This window comes from Abramis brama (genome assembly GCF_963993115.1).
Source record: "Abramis brama genome assembly, chromosome: 10".
Classification (NCBI taxonomy): domain Eukaryota; kingdom Metazoa; phylum Chordata; class Actinopteri; order Cypriniformes; family Leuciscidae; genus Abramis; species Abramis brama.
This window is the reverse complement of record NC_139972.1, coordinates 18,464,067-18,480,014: the sequence shown is the minus strand read 5'-3', so window position 1 is coordinate 18,480,014 and position 15,948 is coordinate 18,464,067. Positions and strand designations below refer to the sequence as shown.

The window sequence follows — 15,948 nt, the reverse complement described above, 5'->3', positions numbered from 1 at the left end:
TATAGTTATAAAAGAAGCGTTGTGTTGACGTACAATATTCACCCATTATGACACTATATTATCATAAAGCAGTCGAGAACATTAGGGCTTTAAATAAGAATTTGATCACTTTTGTAAAACGTTGCTGTTTTATAAACTCACACACTGAGAGCAAAAAATAACTGTGAAACCGAGGGGGTGCAAAATTATCCCTTGCCATTATCCACCAGGGGGTGCAAAAATAACACCCATTCCACCTCTTATCTTCAACCAAAAGCCCTCAATTTCAGCCTTATTTCAGTACCATCAAGGAGGATTTCAAGTCGTTCAGAAAATCAGTTTCATTCTGTGTAAGAGCTGAACCAGATGCTGCAAAGTTTAGGGCACACATGTTGCACACACCAATGCATTGTAACGTGTGACCTGAGCAAACATATCACCTAGCCTATAAAACAAACAGAACCACCTTAACCATTGTAGTCTATATAACTGAGGTTAATGTCACTTTAATAGATTAAGATTCAATATTTGACTTTGAATGTCCTGTTTGGAACCACTATAGTCAGATCAAATCAACTAGTCTATAAGTTTCTTACGTCACATGCGTATTCTTCATATTCTGTCTGTCATTCTCTTCTATGGTGATTTTTTTCATAAATCTGAATGCATGCACAGCACACCAGATTTTGTCATTGTAACTCACCCGTGCTCAATATGATTAAACAAGCACCACTTATGTAATAAATTATTTCAAAGAATGGTCTAATTGTCATGCAAATCATGCCGTGTTCATTGACTATCAATTGTTGCTGTGACTAATACAGAACATTGCGGGGGATGTGCTAATTCACTTTAAAATTCATTTGAGACACAAGGCTCCTAAATATTTCAAATTGTAGCCTACATGATATTCAAGTTGAGCGGATTTATAGCCGATTTGGCAAGCTGCTTCAGGAGCCTATCTATGATTCTGCCGTGTGTCCACATAATTAAAATGATGACCCAAACAAAGCATTAAAGTCTCACGATCTACAGCAATCTTCCCCACACGATCTTCCCCATGCAATCCAATCCATCACATGTTGAAAAAAAAACTAAATGCAGAATAGACCGTAACTGCATGAAGCAATGGTGCGAATCGTCTTACCTGTTTTAAAGATCGCCGTTGTTATGCCTCCTACAACAATATCAATGGTGTTTATTCTTCTGTTGGTGTTTTATTTGGCTTGATGTGAGCTTCACTGATCAGCTGTTGTTTTATAAGCACTGCGCGCGTGCCCTATCAATTCCCGCCGTTCCCTAGTGCCCGGTGCAACGCTGTTGAACACGATTAAAGAAAAAATAAAACCTTCGCGAGCGGTACGCCGTCAAAAACTACTTTCGAAGGCCACTTCATCTTAATTCTTTCTCCGTATATATCCGTGTGATGTGAGCGATGCGGGGCAAACGCACGCTGTCAAGGAAAGAAGGGGAAAATCCGCATCCCAGTGAGAAATAAATGAATCCTCTCTCAAGTCAAATTAAGTCAAACATCGGTTGGAGGGCTTCTTTTGCTCTGTTTCTTTCACTTTCCTTCTTCCTCTTTCCAGGGATGAGTACCTTTAAATAGCGGTTTTAAACGCGTGTAATAAGAGCCCGATAGCTCTGCTCTCTTCTCTCTCCTGCTTCAGGACCTGCACTGATACAGCGCACACTCCTTCACGCTGCTCTCTTCTCCACACACACGATCTCCCACACTGCTCAAAGCATCTCTGACTTTGAAGGATTTCGTTACCAATGATCTAAATGCAAGTTAGACTGGCAAATATACTTATGGGAAAATACAATAATTTAATGATTCTGCTTATGATTTTTTCTTAATGATTAAAAGTAGCCTAATTGTTGGACGATTCTTTGGAAATATCACACTGTTTACTGTTGTTTACTGCCCTCAGAAGTCTGTTAAAAATAGTGATCAATTATATTTCAACAAAAAGGCTAAACTTCTTTCAAAACGTGTTACAGACTTTGGAAACTTTTTAGACGTGACATAATCCAATAATTTGTTCTGACTAAAATGACTAAACAAACATAAATGTTCAGTCAAATTTAATTCATTCATTCATTTAGCCATTATAAAATAGTCTACTGATTACAACTATGGACTATAATTAAAGGGATAGTTCACCCAAAAATGAAAATGTTGTCATCATTTAGCTACTCACCCTCAAGTTGTTCCAAATGAGTTTCTTTCTTCTTTTGAACCAGACAGTTTACAGTAGCCATTGACTTCCATATGTTTCCTTTTATGGAAGTCAATGGCTACCATTAACTGGTTACCAACATTCTTCAAAATATCTTCTTTTGTGTTCAGCAGAAGAAAGAAACTCATACAGGTTTGGAACAACTAGAGGGTGAGTAAATGATGACAACATTTTCATTTTTGGTGAACCATCCCTTTAACAAAATAGAATGTGTAGGTACCTGTGTAGGTAATGTAGGTAATGTGAAGGTAATGTGTAAGTAATGTGTAGGTAATGTGTATGTAATGTATAGGTAATGTAGGTAATGTGTATGTAATGTGTAGGTAATGTGTACAGTAGGTAATGTGTATGTAATGTGTAGGTAATGTGTACAGTAGGTAATGTGTAGGTAATGTGTAATGTGTAGGTAATGTGTAGGTAATGTGTAGGTAATGTGTAATGTGTAGGTAATGTGTAGGTAATGTGTAGGTAATGTGTAATGTGTAGGTAATGTGTAGGTAATGTGTAGGTACCTGCTGGCCTGGCTGTCATATAGCAAACAACAAGTCAACACTGGTTCAAGTCTCACAAACCCATAACAGTAAGAAAAGAAAAGTGGACCATTTCAAGTCAGACATGATGAAATTAACAAGGCTTCATTGGGTAAATTCAGTGACCGTTCCGATAGTTTCAAACACCTTTTGATTCAATAAAAGGATCTGACTCATAAGAGTATCTTGTTGGGCTTCACTTCGTTCGGTAGATTCTGAGTCACTAAAAATAACTGGCTCAAAAGAGTGGGGAAATGGACAACACTGGTAGTGATGTAGACTTTTTATTCACTTAGAAGAACCAGATTATAAGAGTCATTCGCTCTAGAAATATCACGCTGTGCTTTTACATCATAGGTTTGTGTATTTTTAAATGAATTCCCAGCGATGATCCCAGCAACAAAGCAGCGCTCCTCACATGATAGCCTGTACTCTCTTTCTTGCTTCATCATGTTGTATATGAGCAAAGCATCCCCCGTACTTCTCATCAGGTGTAGCCTACATAACGTGCTCTGATCAACTGCATTAGACATAAGAGCTCTCTGTTTGGTGCCAATGAGTCATTCATGAATTACGTCTTCCCTTACTCCACATGGACTTTCCACACTGAACATTCTGCAAATTTTACTCAGCCCGAGCAGAATCATCACGGATGAATAGCAATTTACCGAAATGAAATACATGACTGTCAGTAGAAATTCATATTTCAGGAAACAGGTTGTCAGCATCAGGAAACTCGCACACACCAGATGAGGGGGTGCAGTAGATGAGAGCTGTTTAATTTAGACTGCCCAAAAAGGAAATTCACACATTAACATCAGATCAAAGACACTCTTTCTTGTCACATCAGCAGCTCTCAGAACACTTGAAACGGTTAAATAAACTACACTCAACTAAATAATAATCTTTCTCTCACGTGCGCTGCAGAAAATATTAATCATTGTCCATAACAACAAAATCTACAGACCCTGCAAGTTTTTGCAGATAATTAATGAGGCCTCTCATTCATCTCACCACCCATAATGATGTATTTAAAATTTAATGCATTTTCTAAACCTTGAGTCAGTAAGCAGTGCAGGTGTTCAATAGCTTGTGTGTCAGCATCCCTTTAAAACTGCCTATGAATCAGCAAGGCTGTAGCTCTGCTAAGTGAGGACAAATCTCCATGGACTGAGAGCTAGACTAAGGCTAAACAGACGCATAATTGTACTTAGGAGATGCGCATCTGTGATTCTGTGCAATCAAGAGAGACACAACAAATTTTATGATTTGTTGGGTGAAGTTTTTACAGAGCCCTTTAGTATCTTAGCCAGATCTAATCCACGTTTTCTTGACATTTGATCCCTGAGTGGATTTACGCTGCTGGATAATAAGAATAGATGTCAAGCTATGTGACCTTTTCCCTCAAAACAGACACCAATCACACAACCTGTCATTCCAGTCGAAGTGCACACTTTGAACTCCCAGAGAAGGGGTGAGGAAAGGGGCAGCGGGAGGCTCTGCTAAACTGATGACTTGAAATCTCCACAGATTTCTGGGTTCATGTCAAATAAAAGTGTCCACGATAAAGATAAACATTATTAAAGTGCCCCCATGCTATTTAAAAGGTTCCTAATTTTCTACAACAGGTTTACATGCACCAAAGGTCAAAAAGACCTCATAATATACATCACCTCATTTCTCAAAAAGTCTGAAAACGACTTGTTCGAAGATTCAGTCGCTTTAAGCCCCGCCTTTCCGAGAGCTACTCAGCTCTGATTGGTCAGACAGACCAGTGTGTTGTGATTGGTCTACCGCTAACAGTGCGTGTCGAAAACGAAACACCCATTTACCATAACTGAATTTCCAGAGGCTTCCTAAAGCTCAGCGATTGTAAACACTGTAAAGACACTAACAATGGCGTCAGTTTTACCAAATAATTTCACTGGAAACATTGGAAAAACTAGATATTCAACCCAAACCTCCATCGCAAGGACGACTTGAGCAGGACGTTTCTCAGTGATGCGCTACTCAGTTTGACGTACATTATGAGATGTTGTAACTGTAATTCCTCACCATCAGCATTAACAAGTGTATGTACATCAACAAGCCGATGTATAGAACACAGGAAAACAAGGTGAAGCAAACTAAAAGTCCAAGAAAACCTTCCATGAATTGCATTTGTAATGTCTTTTTGATTTAATTAATAGTCCTGGACAAATAAAATTCCACAATTTAAATCCACTTCCATAGAATTATTCTGAGTTGGTGTACTTACTCTCTAATGTACTGTAGGTATGCTGTCAATGGCCTTCTCCCAGTGGGACTCTTCATGAGACTTCCTTGTATGTGAAACATCTGACATCTGTAAAGAGGAGAGGACTAGCAAGTGTGATGAAATGTACAAATGCGCATCCACTTTATCTGTGATATAGACATACTCTCCTTGTCAGTAAAAGAACAAAGAGAACAGACACTTAATCTCTAAAGATGTAATGACACTTTTAACCGTAAATCAACTGTAACTGCATGATCCAAGCCAATGATTTAACATTCACATTACGCATATTTAAGTGAGCCAAGTTTTAAAGTTATCATCCAATACTTTTGTTCAAATGGAGTCTTCATTTCACATTCAGGCTGTGAGGCGGCAGATTTGTTCTGTATTAAATTTAAATGAAATCGGAAATGTCATATTTTCCATGTTTGTTTGTTATACCACAAATTTCATCTTTATACTTGTCCCGGAAAATATGAATATTGGAGGCATTATTTAGATTCCCCTGGCACTGAATCCAAAGCAACAGAATGTGACTGTTAAATATACTGGTTAAGACTGCGTTTCCATTACAGGCTAGAGAAGTTTATGCTAAAAGAAATGAAGACAACCCATGCGGTGGTAAACAGATGTAGTGTCCGTCTGTTCCTGGGTTGATGAATACGATTTCCTGTGTTATCATCTATAGAGTACAGATATATTTCTTGTTTTATCAAACACACTGACTTGTTACATTGAGGAGTTAGAGATCACTGTGAAATTTCATCCATCAACAATGGCAAAAGACAATCTGTTGACGTCCTTTTCTCTTCATATCATCTAGATTTATTAACTCAGCTACAAGGGACCGAGGAGATGATTTGCCTGTAGAAAGGTTGTTACATTGAGGCAGTTCAATCTCATGCCAGAGCCAAGAGCATTTGCACTTCATTATCACAGAATAATTTCAAACAGAAACTGCAAACCAGAGCGCAACAGGTGATGCATTATTACAGACGGGATGGTGTTAGGAATGGCGCAGGCCATCAATCAAGAGCTCCATTTGAAGAAATGATGCATTGATGCAAAATGCAGACGCACATTAGGCTGCAGAGCTTTAGCCATAAATGATCCCCGCATTTCAAACAATATTCTACCGCGAGTAGACAAGATGCAGTGCAGCACGCACAAATATGGCTGAGATGAGAAATGAATTGGACAAAACAGAGGTGACACTTCTGGTACTGAAAAGGATCTCTTGAGTTGGAGATCAGTCATGGTCATCCTTGTCGGAGCAGCCGTTTTGAGACTGCATTATGATGTTTGCGTTCATAAAAGCCTAACATAAGAATGAGATGTTTTTCTACATCCCTGTCTGTGTCCTACACTGCTCCTGTTGATTGAGGGAACTGATCTTGGCTGGGGAGCTGGTGTTCAGGGTCCTCTGTGTACCTTATGGAATGTCATCTTGTTTATGTTGACACCAATGCCTGGTGAATGCATATGTTCAGAGCAGAAATGTGGGCAAGTCATATAGCGTTACTACAACTACAAACAATCTCACATGTGCTAAAAGAAAAACAAATACTATAAGGACAGTTAATTAGAGTGATTTATGTAAATAACACCCATATTATGTTCACTACAACTTTAAAAAAGAGTTTAGACTGAGCCAAACAAATATGCCACCAGTCAACATGCCATAATAGCATATTTGATGGAAAAACTGCTGTGGAATTTTTTGTGCATTTTTTCCATTAGATTTATGTGGCGGGAAGTAGAAACCTCCTGTTTTCACAGGATTGTAAATCCAACGCAAATTATTGTTCATTTACATTTATTAATTGTTAGCATTTAGTAATTAATTTGTAATAAACACTTTAAGTGGGCAAGTGTTATTTATATGTTAAATTGTGTTTTTTAAAACATAAGAGCAGCGTATGACGTCATATTGTGACCGTTGCTGTGTCACCTGTTTTTGTGTCCATTTCAATTTCCTGTCACTGTGCAGGCTCTTTTATTGTATATTACAGTGTAAACAGCTCCATAACCCTTTTATATAAATTAATGTTTGTCCCGTAGACCGGTCCGTTTCATAACGATTGAATAAAGCTGTATCAATAACAAAAATGTGATGTGCAGTCAAATGTCCAGGTGTGTTGTTTAAACTAGTGTACGTTAGGCTACTAACCGATACGCTTGTTATGTTTGACGAGTTTTATAGACTTGATATTGTTTCTTATTCAAAAGTGGTGATATAAGTCAGTTATATGAAATTACTATTTCGCAAAACGTTTCCTCAAAAAATGGCTACTCACCATCGGCCTCGTGTAGGATAGACGTTTTCATCCGTGAAAAATCAATCCATGAATTAAAAGGTAGTCCATATGATTCGTTCGCGTTATTCTTCTAAGTTATTATTCGCGTAAGTCTTCTGAAGATATCTGATTGCTTTGTGTGGAAACCAGACTGAACTTTAACGTTAAAATCTTGTCCTTACTCCACTTGAATATGGCGCGCACGCGAGAACGGTTTACAGAAGCGCGACCAACACCATATAAGGGGAAGAAGAAACAGCACACAAACCTCATTGGTTCTCGCTTCTGTCATCAACGCGATAGATTTGAATGCGTGAAAATTTACTTAGGAGTGCGTAACGTAGGCTACAACGAGAACATCAGCAGATGTTCTAACTAGTTTATTATTCCTAGACGGTTAGTTAATATTCTATTTCACTGACCAGGCATTTTATACCACAAGAAACATGCCCATTTTATAAGAGCCTGTTTGCTGTGAGACGACTTCTGCTTAGTCTTTTCAGCCTTTGTGATTTGGCAATAAGACTTTTAGCCACCAATTAGTTTGTAGAACTCTCAGCTTAGCTTAACACAGTTTACAATATTTAAATCCATTCTGCATATTTTCCTTGCAATCAGTGAAGAAATTGTCAACAAAAAGTGTGCATATTTCATGTGGGGCAAACCACAACTGGTTCAGTGGCTCCTGAAGTAATGGGCAACGGCAACCTGAGCAGGCTTGGAAAATATTCATTAGTTATGAATCAGCCAATATCCTGGGCCTGAATACACTACACTGCTGTGCTGTTGTGTTTGTGTCAGCCAGAAGTATAGACTCTCTCAGACAGACAGCTGTGTAACGGCTCTGGCATTCTCCCAATATCCAGCCACAGAGAGCCTAATGTTCTGAAGACCCATGTTCATTTAACATAACTGCCATTCACTCTCTGGGGATGTATGACAGGTTTTAGAGCTATTATGCATTAGATAATGACAACAGTTAAACTCATTTTAAAATCCAAAATTTTTACTTTTATCATCAGTGTGCCCAGCTTCAGTATAGATCAGAAATGAACTATAGATGTATAATTTAATACATGAATAAATAAACATAGATATTACGTAATTCATTTCTTAATTAAATTAAATTAAGATACATAAAGTGACATAAATAGGCCTGAAATATGATTCTGTTCAATGACTGTCATCGCATGAACTATCTGGCCTTTGACAGTATTCACCCATCTTTATACAGCAGAAAAATAGTTAAGACTCTAAAATGTTAATATTGTATGAGCAGACCATATCTGTTTATGCATGCCATCTCTACTGACAATAACCGAACCTCATGGGTGATATGTTGAAGATAACAAAATGAGCATAAACAAAAACCCATCCATCTGTCCACATATCTGAAACTAGCATTTGCATCTCGAGAGCCATATTTTTGATGCATTTTATTTAGAACTGTCAATTGAACTTGTTGATTTAGAACAATAAATGAAATTATACAAAAAAATAGTAGCATGTTTCACATTTAATCATGACTCGCATCACCAAATCATGTGGTTAATTTAATTAATTATTCACCATATCATGTAGGCCTAATTAATTTGACAACCATCAATTTATGATTATTTTTCCTCATTGGATCCGTTCATCGTGTATTGCAGTTTACTCAATGTCTACAAGATTAGCTTTAGGTGTCAGTCAAAAACTTAGACTTTATTAAAGGGCTAACCAGGGAAAACAGGCTTTCTCTCTCTCTCTCTCTCTCTCAAGAGGATTGAATTAACCGTGCAAGCATTTGTAATGACACACTTTGAATGGGGAAGCCATCAATTTATCCCTTGTTAAACTAACAGAATTGAAAATAAAACTACATCCACCACTTCCCAAAATAGGACCTTCTATTCGTGTTGAACTTCAGTGTCATTTGTCTACAATATGTGGGGAACAAGTGAACCTGTTCATTATTTTGTATCCCTTTTATAATTGTACATAAAAGCCACAATGAACTTTTCCGTTGGAAGACAGGCAAACAGATTTCTGGCGAACAGATGCCCTTTTACTCAAGAAGCCAGGAGGCTATCAGATACATTAAAGTGGACAGCAGGATGTCTGAATGCCTCTTTAGAAGGGCTCTGTATTGAATTTGACCTGCAAAGGTAACAGACAACAGCACAAAAGTCATTTTAATTCCAGTCAGGCTTTTGTTATCCACCTGCTATACTTGTAGTGGGGACTGTCTCCTCACGCTGACATTAGCATGGGAGCGTATTGATCAGAATGCTGTGACAGTGTTTCAGATAGATTAAATCACCTGACCTTTTTTGTCACCTACAAACAATTCAACTTTCCCAAACAGACATTCCAACTCCTCTTATCTCACTGCTGGCCATGCTTTTCAAATGGATAAAAAGTGGCAGAAACACATGTATTATTTGTTAGCAATACCACTGTCATATCAAAAACCTCACCTTTTGGCCAGTCTATGAATAAAAATCCCCTGTGATATAACACTACTGATCGCCTTTGTCATATAGTTTGGTCGACACTGCTTATTCTGGCCAAGAACTGCTCACTTAAGACTGTCTATAAGAGACATGACAAATAATTCTCATAATTTGCTTTGTTGCAATTAAAGGACAACTCCAGTGAAAAATGAACCTAGGGGTAATTAACACATGGTTACCGAGTCGATCTTTCCCTGGGATGCGTTTTCATGAAAATCGAATGTAAAGAGTTTTATCTCTAAAAACAGTTTGGCTTATAACGCTAGTATATGGGGCACAGAGTAAGTAAAAGTAAATCGCTAGTTAATACCACTAACAAGGCTCAAAATAGCCTCACACTAACACAGTAGCATAATGAGGGTCCCTACATGCAAACCGAAGCATTGAGAACTTTGTAAGTGTACAGACAGTTTAATAAGAAGATACTTTATAAAGACAGTACATTACGCGTTTACAGACAGGATCCATCTTGGAAAACAGTCTCGACTAATCGAGTCACGAACGCCGTGCTAAGTGAGCTGGTCGATAGGAATTACGTTTGTGAAATCTAACGTAGCACGGCGTTCGTGGCTCGATTAGTCGAGACTGTTTTCCAAGATGGATCCTGTCTGTAAACGCGTAATGTACTGTCTTTATAAAGTATCTTCTTATTAAACTGTCTGTACACTAACAAAGTTCTCAATGCTTCGGTTTGCATGTAGGGACCCTCATTATGCTACTGTGTTAGTGTGAGGCTATTTTGAGCCTTGTTAGTGGTATTAACTAGCGATTTACTTTTACTTACTCTGTGCCCCATATACTAGTGTTATGAGCTAATCTGTTTTTAAAGATAAAACTCTTTACATTCGATTTTCATGAAAACGCATTCCAGGGAACGATCGACTCAGTAACCATGTGTTAATTACCCCTAGGTTCATTTTTCACTGGATTTGTTTAACTTGATGTACTAAAGCAACTAAAACTTAAACTGAAATAAAAATTGATCAAATATTTTTAAAAATGGTAACACTTTACAATAGCAATTAGGGGTCATCAGCTGAAATTAACTAATGTTAACTATAATGAAACCTTATTGTAAATTGTTACCCAACCAAAAATGACAAAAACAATCACTAAAACTTAATTAAAATGAAAATGGAAAATATAAAAATAAAAACTATTAATAAAAACTATAATAGTAGTTCAATGATACTAAAATAACACTTGAGAAGTGGGGAGGGGTTAAAAAATATCTATAAAAAAGTATTAATTAACTATACTTAAGTTTATATTGTAAATATATTGTATTACAAATACAGAGATCAGGCTGAAAAAAAGCTAAATATATTTTGTAATTTTATATATATATATATATTAGGGGTGTGACGAGACGCTTACTACACGAGACGAGACGAGACACGAGATTGGGTTCACGAGAACGAGACAAGACGAGATTTTTACACAATTTTTAAGAAATCCTCAATGATGAAATATATGAATGGAAAATAGTCTTTTATTCAACTGAAAATCACAAAATGCAAAACAATTTAGGTGCATTTTGAAATCAACTTGTAATGAATGTTATTTTACTTCTATTATAATTAATTCTATGCAGTAAAGGACATGCAAACACTGCAAAATGTTTTGCTATAAACTCTACCGTCTGGCTTCTCCCCTGTACGATTTCATATGAGAAATCTAACTCCTTTCCACAAATCGAACATAAAAAAAATAAAACAGTATAAATAAAATAAATATAAATAACTGAAATAACACTTTAAATGCAAACAGTAAGTGTGTATCCATACTCAAAGTACTGCTCTCTCAAAACTACAAGTTCAAACAGAAACAAATTTTTTCTTCAAGCATGAAAAAGAGATAAATTAACTACACAACAGCCTAAGATTATGGTCATGTTCTTTTTCAAGAATATAAGCATGTCGACGATTTCTGGCAGCAGTTGAGACCTTTGGGCAGTAACTAGGGCTGCACGATATGAGGAAAAGCTGCGATGTGCGATAACATTGTTTAAAATTGCGATGTCGATATGACTTGTGATATGTGAATGTTAGCTATACTGTTCCCATGTCTTAGTGCTTTAATAGGTTCTTTGCGTGATAGGTCAAATGTTTATTACCTGCCTGGTTCAGATTACACTATTTTAGCGCGATTTTGGCACGATCCGTTTCGTGGAGATTCGTAAAGGACAACGGGCGTCGGGACGCAAGATTCGATCGTTTCATTTCGTATAGTGTGTCACAGTGGGCGACAACCTACGCGTCTGCGATGCTTCAGGACATCACGACAGAAAGACTAGCATGTTTAATTTTAACGGTCCTCCACGATGGGTTGAGTGTGCGCGAGTGAGTGAGAGTGCGAGCAACAGTGAGTGTGCGTGTGTGCGCGCGGGAGTGAGCGTGTGTGTGTGTGCGCGCGAGTGAGTGAGTGAGCGAGGGACAGTGATTGTGTGTGTGTGCGCGGAGTGTGTGATTGGCCCGGCACACAAATGATTTAAAAGTGGCAGGGGCATCTTCAATACTAATTTCACCCTCATGCTCCATCACGCTGACATCACAACAACTCACGAGACAAAGTTTCACCTCGACGAGAAGTCTCGTCGCGTTTTAATCTCGCGAGATCTCGTAACACGAGATCTCGTCACACCCCTAATATATATATATATATATATATATATACACACACACACACACACATACTCTGTGTGTGTGTGTGTGTGTGTGTGTGTGTGTGTGTGTGTGTGTGTGTGTGTGTTTACTTGCCTCAAACGAAACTCTGAATGTCTTTCAATGATTTGATGGCACTGACATGGCAAACTTTGGCAAATTAGACAAGAGATCATAATAGCAACGCACAAGCTTGTAAACATTAGTTGGCAAAGTGATAAAACCTTGTGCACCCCGAATCCTGGAAACATTGTTGTAATCTGAATGAAGCTTGTGATTTTCACAAATGCTTTCAAATTTTGTGCCAGCGGTCAGTGAATGGACTGTAGTGTTCCATAAATGACCAAAGTGCCAGGTAATAACCAGAATGTTCCTGAAACATCCCTTCCTGCATGGGACCCTAGGTTAGAACGACTCCTCTCATCTTCTCTTATGCCACACCCAAAGCACCCAGGCTCCGCCTCCAACATAATTAAACAGGGCTTAAGGCATCCGATAGTGTCACAGGAGGAGATGGAAGTGTCTTTCATTTCTCTCACTGCTTTTGCGGCCAAAGAAAGGGCACCGGGCCCCTGAACACACAAGGGTCATTCCTGGCATGCCTGTCTCTCGGATGAACGATCCGCACAGGAGGTCGAGGATGATGAAGCAGACATGTCGGATTGCTCACCATGATAATGAGACAGTGGTTAAACCCCCTCCCGCCTTCAACTCCATCTCAACCAACAGCTCGATAAGTACATCAATGTTGTTGACACCCTACAGGAGAAAAAGCTGCTGAAGTTTATTGGGCACCATCCGTATATGAACTTGAGCTGAGCGGAGCGCTCCCTGCGGACAGGACACGGAGATACGAACACAATGAGAGTGGGAGGAGAGGGGCCGTGAAGCTGATCGCATTGAGACTCCAACAGTCTTTACTCAGTAGTCTGTTGTCAGTGCTGATCGATTGCTTTGCACATTTGCCATAGTTCTGTATTAGAGGCCACGTTCACAATGCAGCAGAATACGGTTGTCAGTCTTGTTTTTGAGTGCTTAATACGGTTATGTTCACGGTTTATGACAGTGACGACCGCATTCAAGTAAAATCCTTAAATCATCAGGACTCACAACCGCATTTTTAGAAGCTGTTTTCACTAGAAATAAAAAAGGTAATGTCTTATCTCAAGATTCTGACTTTATTTCTTGCCATTCTTTTCTCAGAATTTTGAGTTAATATCTTGAAATTCGGACTGACTTTCTCAGAATTGCCAGTTTTGAACAATAATGACTTTATTTCTCACAATATATCAAGTTAATGTCTCACAATTCCGAGTTAACATTTTGCAATGTTTTATAATTCAGACTTTTTTAACATCTCGTAGTTCTAGAAATTCTTACATCTCGCCTTTTTTCTCTGAGTTGCACCTTATATCTCACAATTCAGACTATTTTCTTGGAATTATGAGTTTTTATCTTTTTTTATAATTGGTGGCTAATTTCATTAACGAAAGAATCTGCCTGTATCCCCAAACTGCATATTTTGATCAAGTTTAGTTGTCTACATTCATGAAATGAATATTTTGTTCACAAAATATTGTGAAATTTCATGTTCCAGACAGACCCTTTCATCCAGGAAGAAAACCCCCTTCACTATCACCCTTAATCGTTCAAAAAGTAGCTGTAAAATATATTTAAAAAAAATAAAAATAATAATAAATAAAAAACCTGCTTTGTGAATCAGTCACCTGTTTACTGTTTAAATGGTTACATCTTTCAGGTGATTGCGTATGTAGCACTATATGAAAATACTTGGGGAGTAAATCAGATGTCAGTCATACTGTGTGTTTGTCACCAAACACTGTGTGAACGTATTTGCAGTATGCAGTGAACTCAGTTGTTCAACATGACTACATTGATTTGCATATCAATGCAATGCAAGTTGTAGCCTATATTGCATCATTAACATTAAACTCTAGGGGTATAACAATATATCGTGTCACAATATATCGCAATACAAAAATGCAACAATATGTATCGTGGATAGTGACAATATGTATCGCGGATAGTTCACCTAAAATAAAAATTACCCTGTGAGAAATTTTTTTAAGTTTTCAGAGTCAGTACTACATTAAACTACAATATATTATGTTGAATATAATGTATAATAATGGGGGAATATTAGTGGGTCCTGATAATGCCAAATGTCTTATGTTACCAGTAAAAAGTGGCCTACATTATTTTAAATATATCTAGCCAGTGACAGAGTGCAAGCATATTCATCTAAAATAATCCTGTATTTTCAGGTTCAGAATCATGAATATTTTTATTCTGGCGTCGTCACCATTGTCCAAGCCTGTTCATTTACACCCACAATGTTATATCAAATTTAGCATTTAATCAACAGTACATTTTTTCTTAACCTTTTATCATATGTCTTGGAGTATCGCAATAATATCGTATCGTGAGTTCAGTATCGTGATATGTATCGAATCGTGAAATTAGGGTATCGTTACACCCCTATTAAACTCCTAAATCATGACTCAATTTGACGCATTTCTGAGGTCTTGTGGAAAACATTATTGCATGACTTATTCAATTCATCCATTACTGTAGCACGAATGTCACTCACACTAATGTGTGTGTGTGCATCTCTGAGCGGTTTGAATAATAATTTGGAGGGGGCGTGTTAATTCGTTCTATATTAAACCAGGTTTGTTCACCTATGTAATTAAAAGCAGCTGAGTGCTGTTCCAGTGAGACTAAATGCCGAGGGGTAACGTTCCATTTAGACAAGTCAATATGAGCGGAGAGGTTCATTACTCATCGAGGGGTGGAAGTGAGGTCATAATCAAACACTGGCATCCTACAGGGGACTCGTAACCTCTCCTTGCTTCTCTCTTCGCTGCCATGTCACGTGATCATGAGCTTTTGAGGTTTATAGCTTATTGCCTTCACTCTGTGCTATTAAAAAAAAGCGGTCTCTGTCCAACTAAGACATCTCAAAAGACAATAAAATAGCCAATTCAAATAAACTCGAAAAATTAGTACTACTGTTGTTGTTTTTAATCAAAAATATCCAGGTTTATGCAAACAAGCATGCATTTTTATTCGCGGCGTGGCCTGCTACTCTGAAAATCTCTCAGGGGGACTTTAAACTGCCGTGCTTGCCTAACAACAAAATGCGCTTTTTGTTATAGGATGAGTTGCTTTTAATATTGAAATATGTGTATCACATCATGTCAAGTGGAAAATAACTATGATTATGTACCTTAATGAATGAGCTAATCAATCTCACACGGAATGTGCGCCTGCAGAACTACACCAAAAATCATGCTACTCTGTAAGGTCAGCTGTATCTACATTTTACCTAGTTTAAATCTATTCAGCAGAATTATGCAAATGTTCTCAAAATCAAAAAAACATTTTATCTTGGCATGTCAAATTCTCAACCCAGCGTAAAGACAACAACTATATATAGTGGTAGGCTATATTTGAACAACAG

The 15,948-nt window shown here is 37.8% G+C and overlaps 1 protein-coding gene across 2 annotated transcripts in view; it reads right to left on the bottom strand.

Moving 5' to 3' along the window:
• Nucleotides 1-7,389, bottom strand: part of grik4 (glutamate receptor, ionotropic, kainate 4) — a 397,525-nt gene extending 390,136 nt beyond the window's left edge. The window contains exon 1 of one of the 2 annotated variants that reach the window (XM_084125539.1): nt 7,307-7,389. The gene's annotated coding sequence lies outside the window, so the exon portion shown is untranslated. Of the gene's footprint in view, nt 1-1,126; nt 1,657-7,306 lie in introns of those variants that run through there. The other variant, XM_084125538.1, reaches the window with a different exon arrangement.
• Between the last annotated feature and the right edge of the window lie 8,559 nt (nt 7,390-15,948).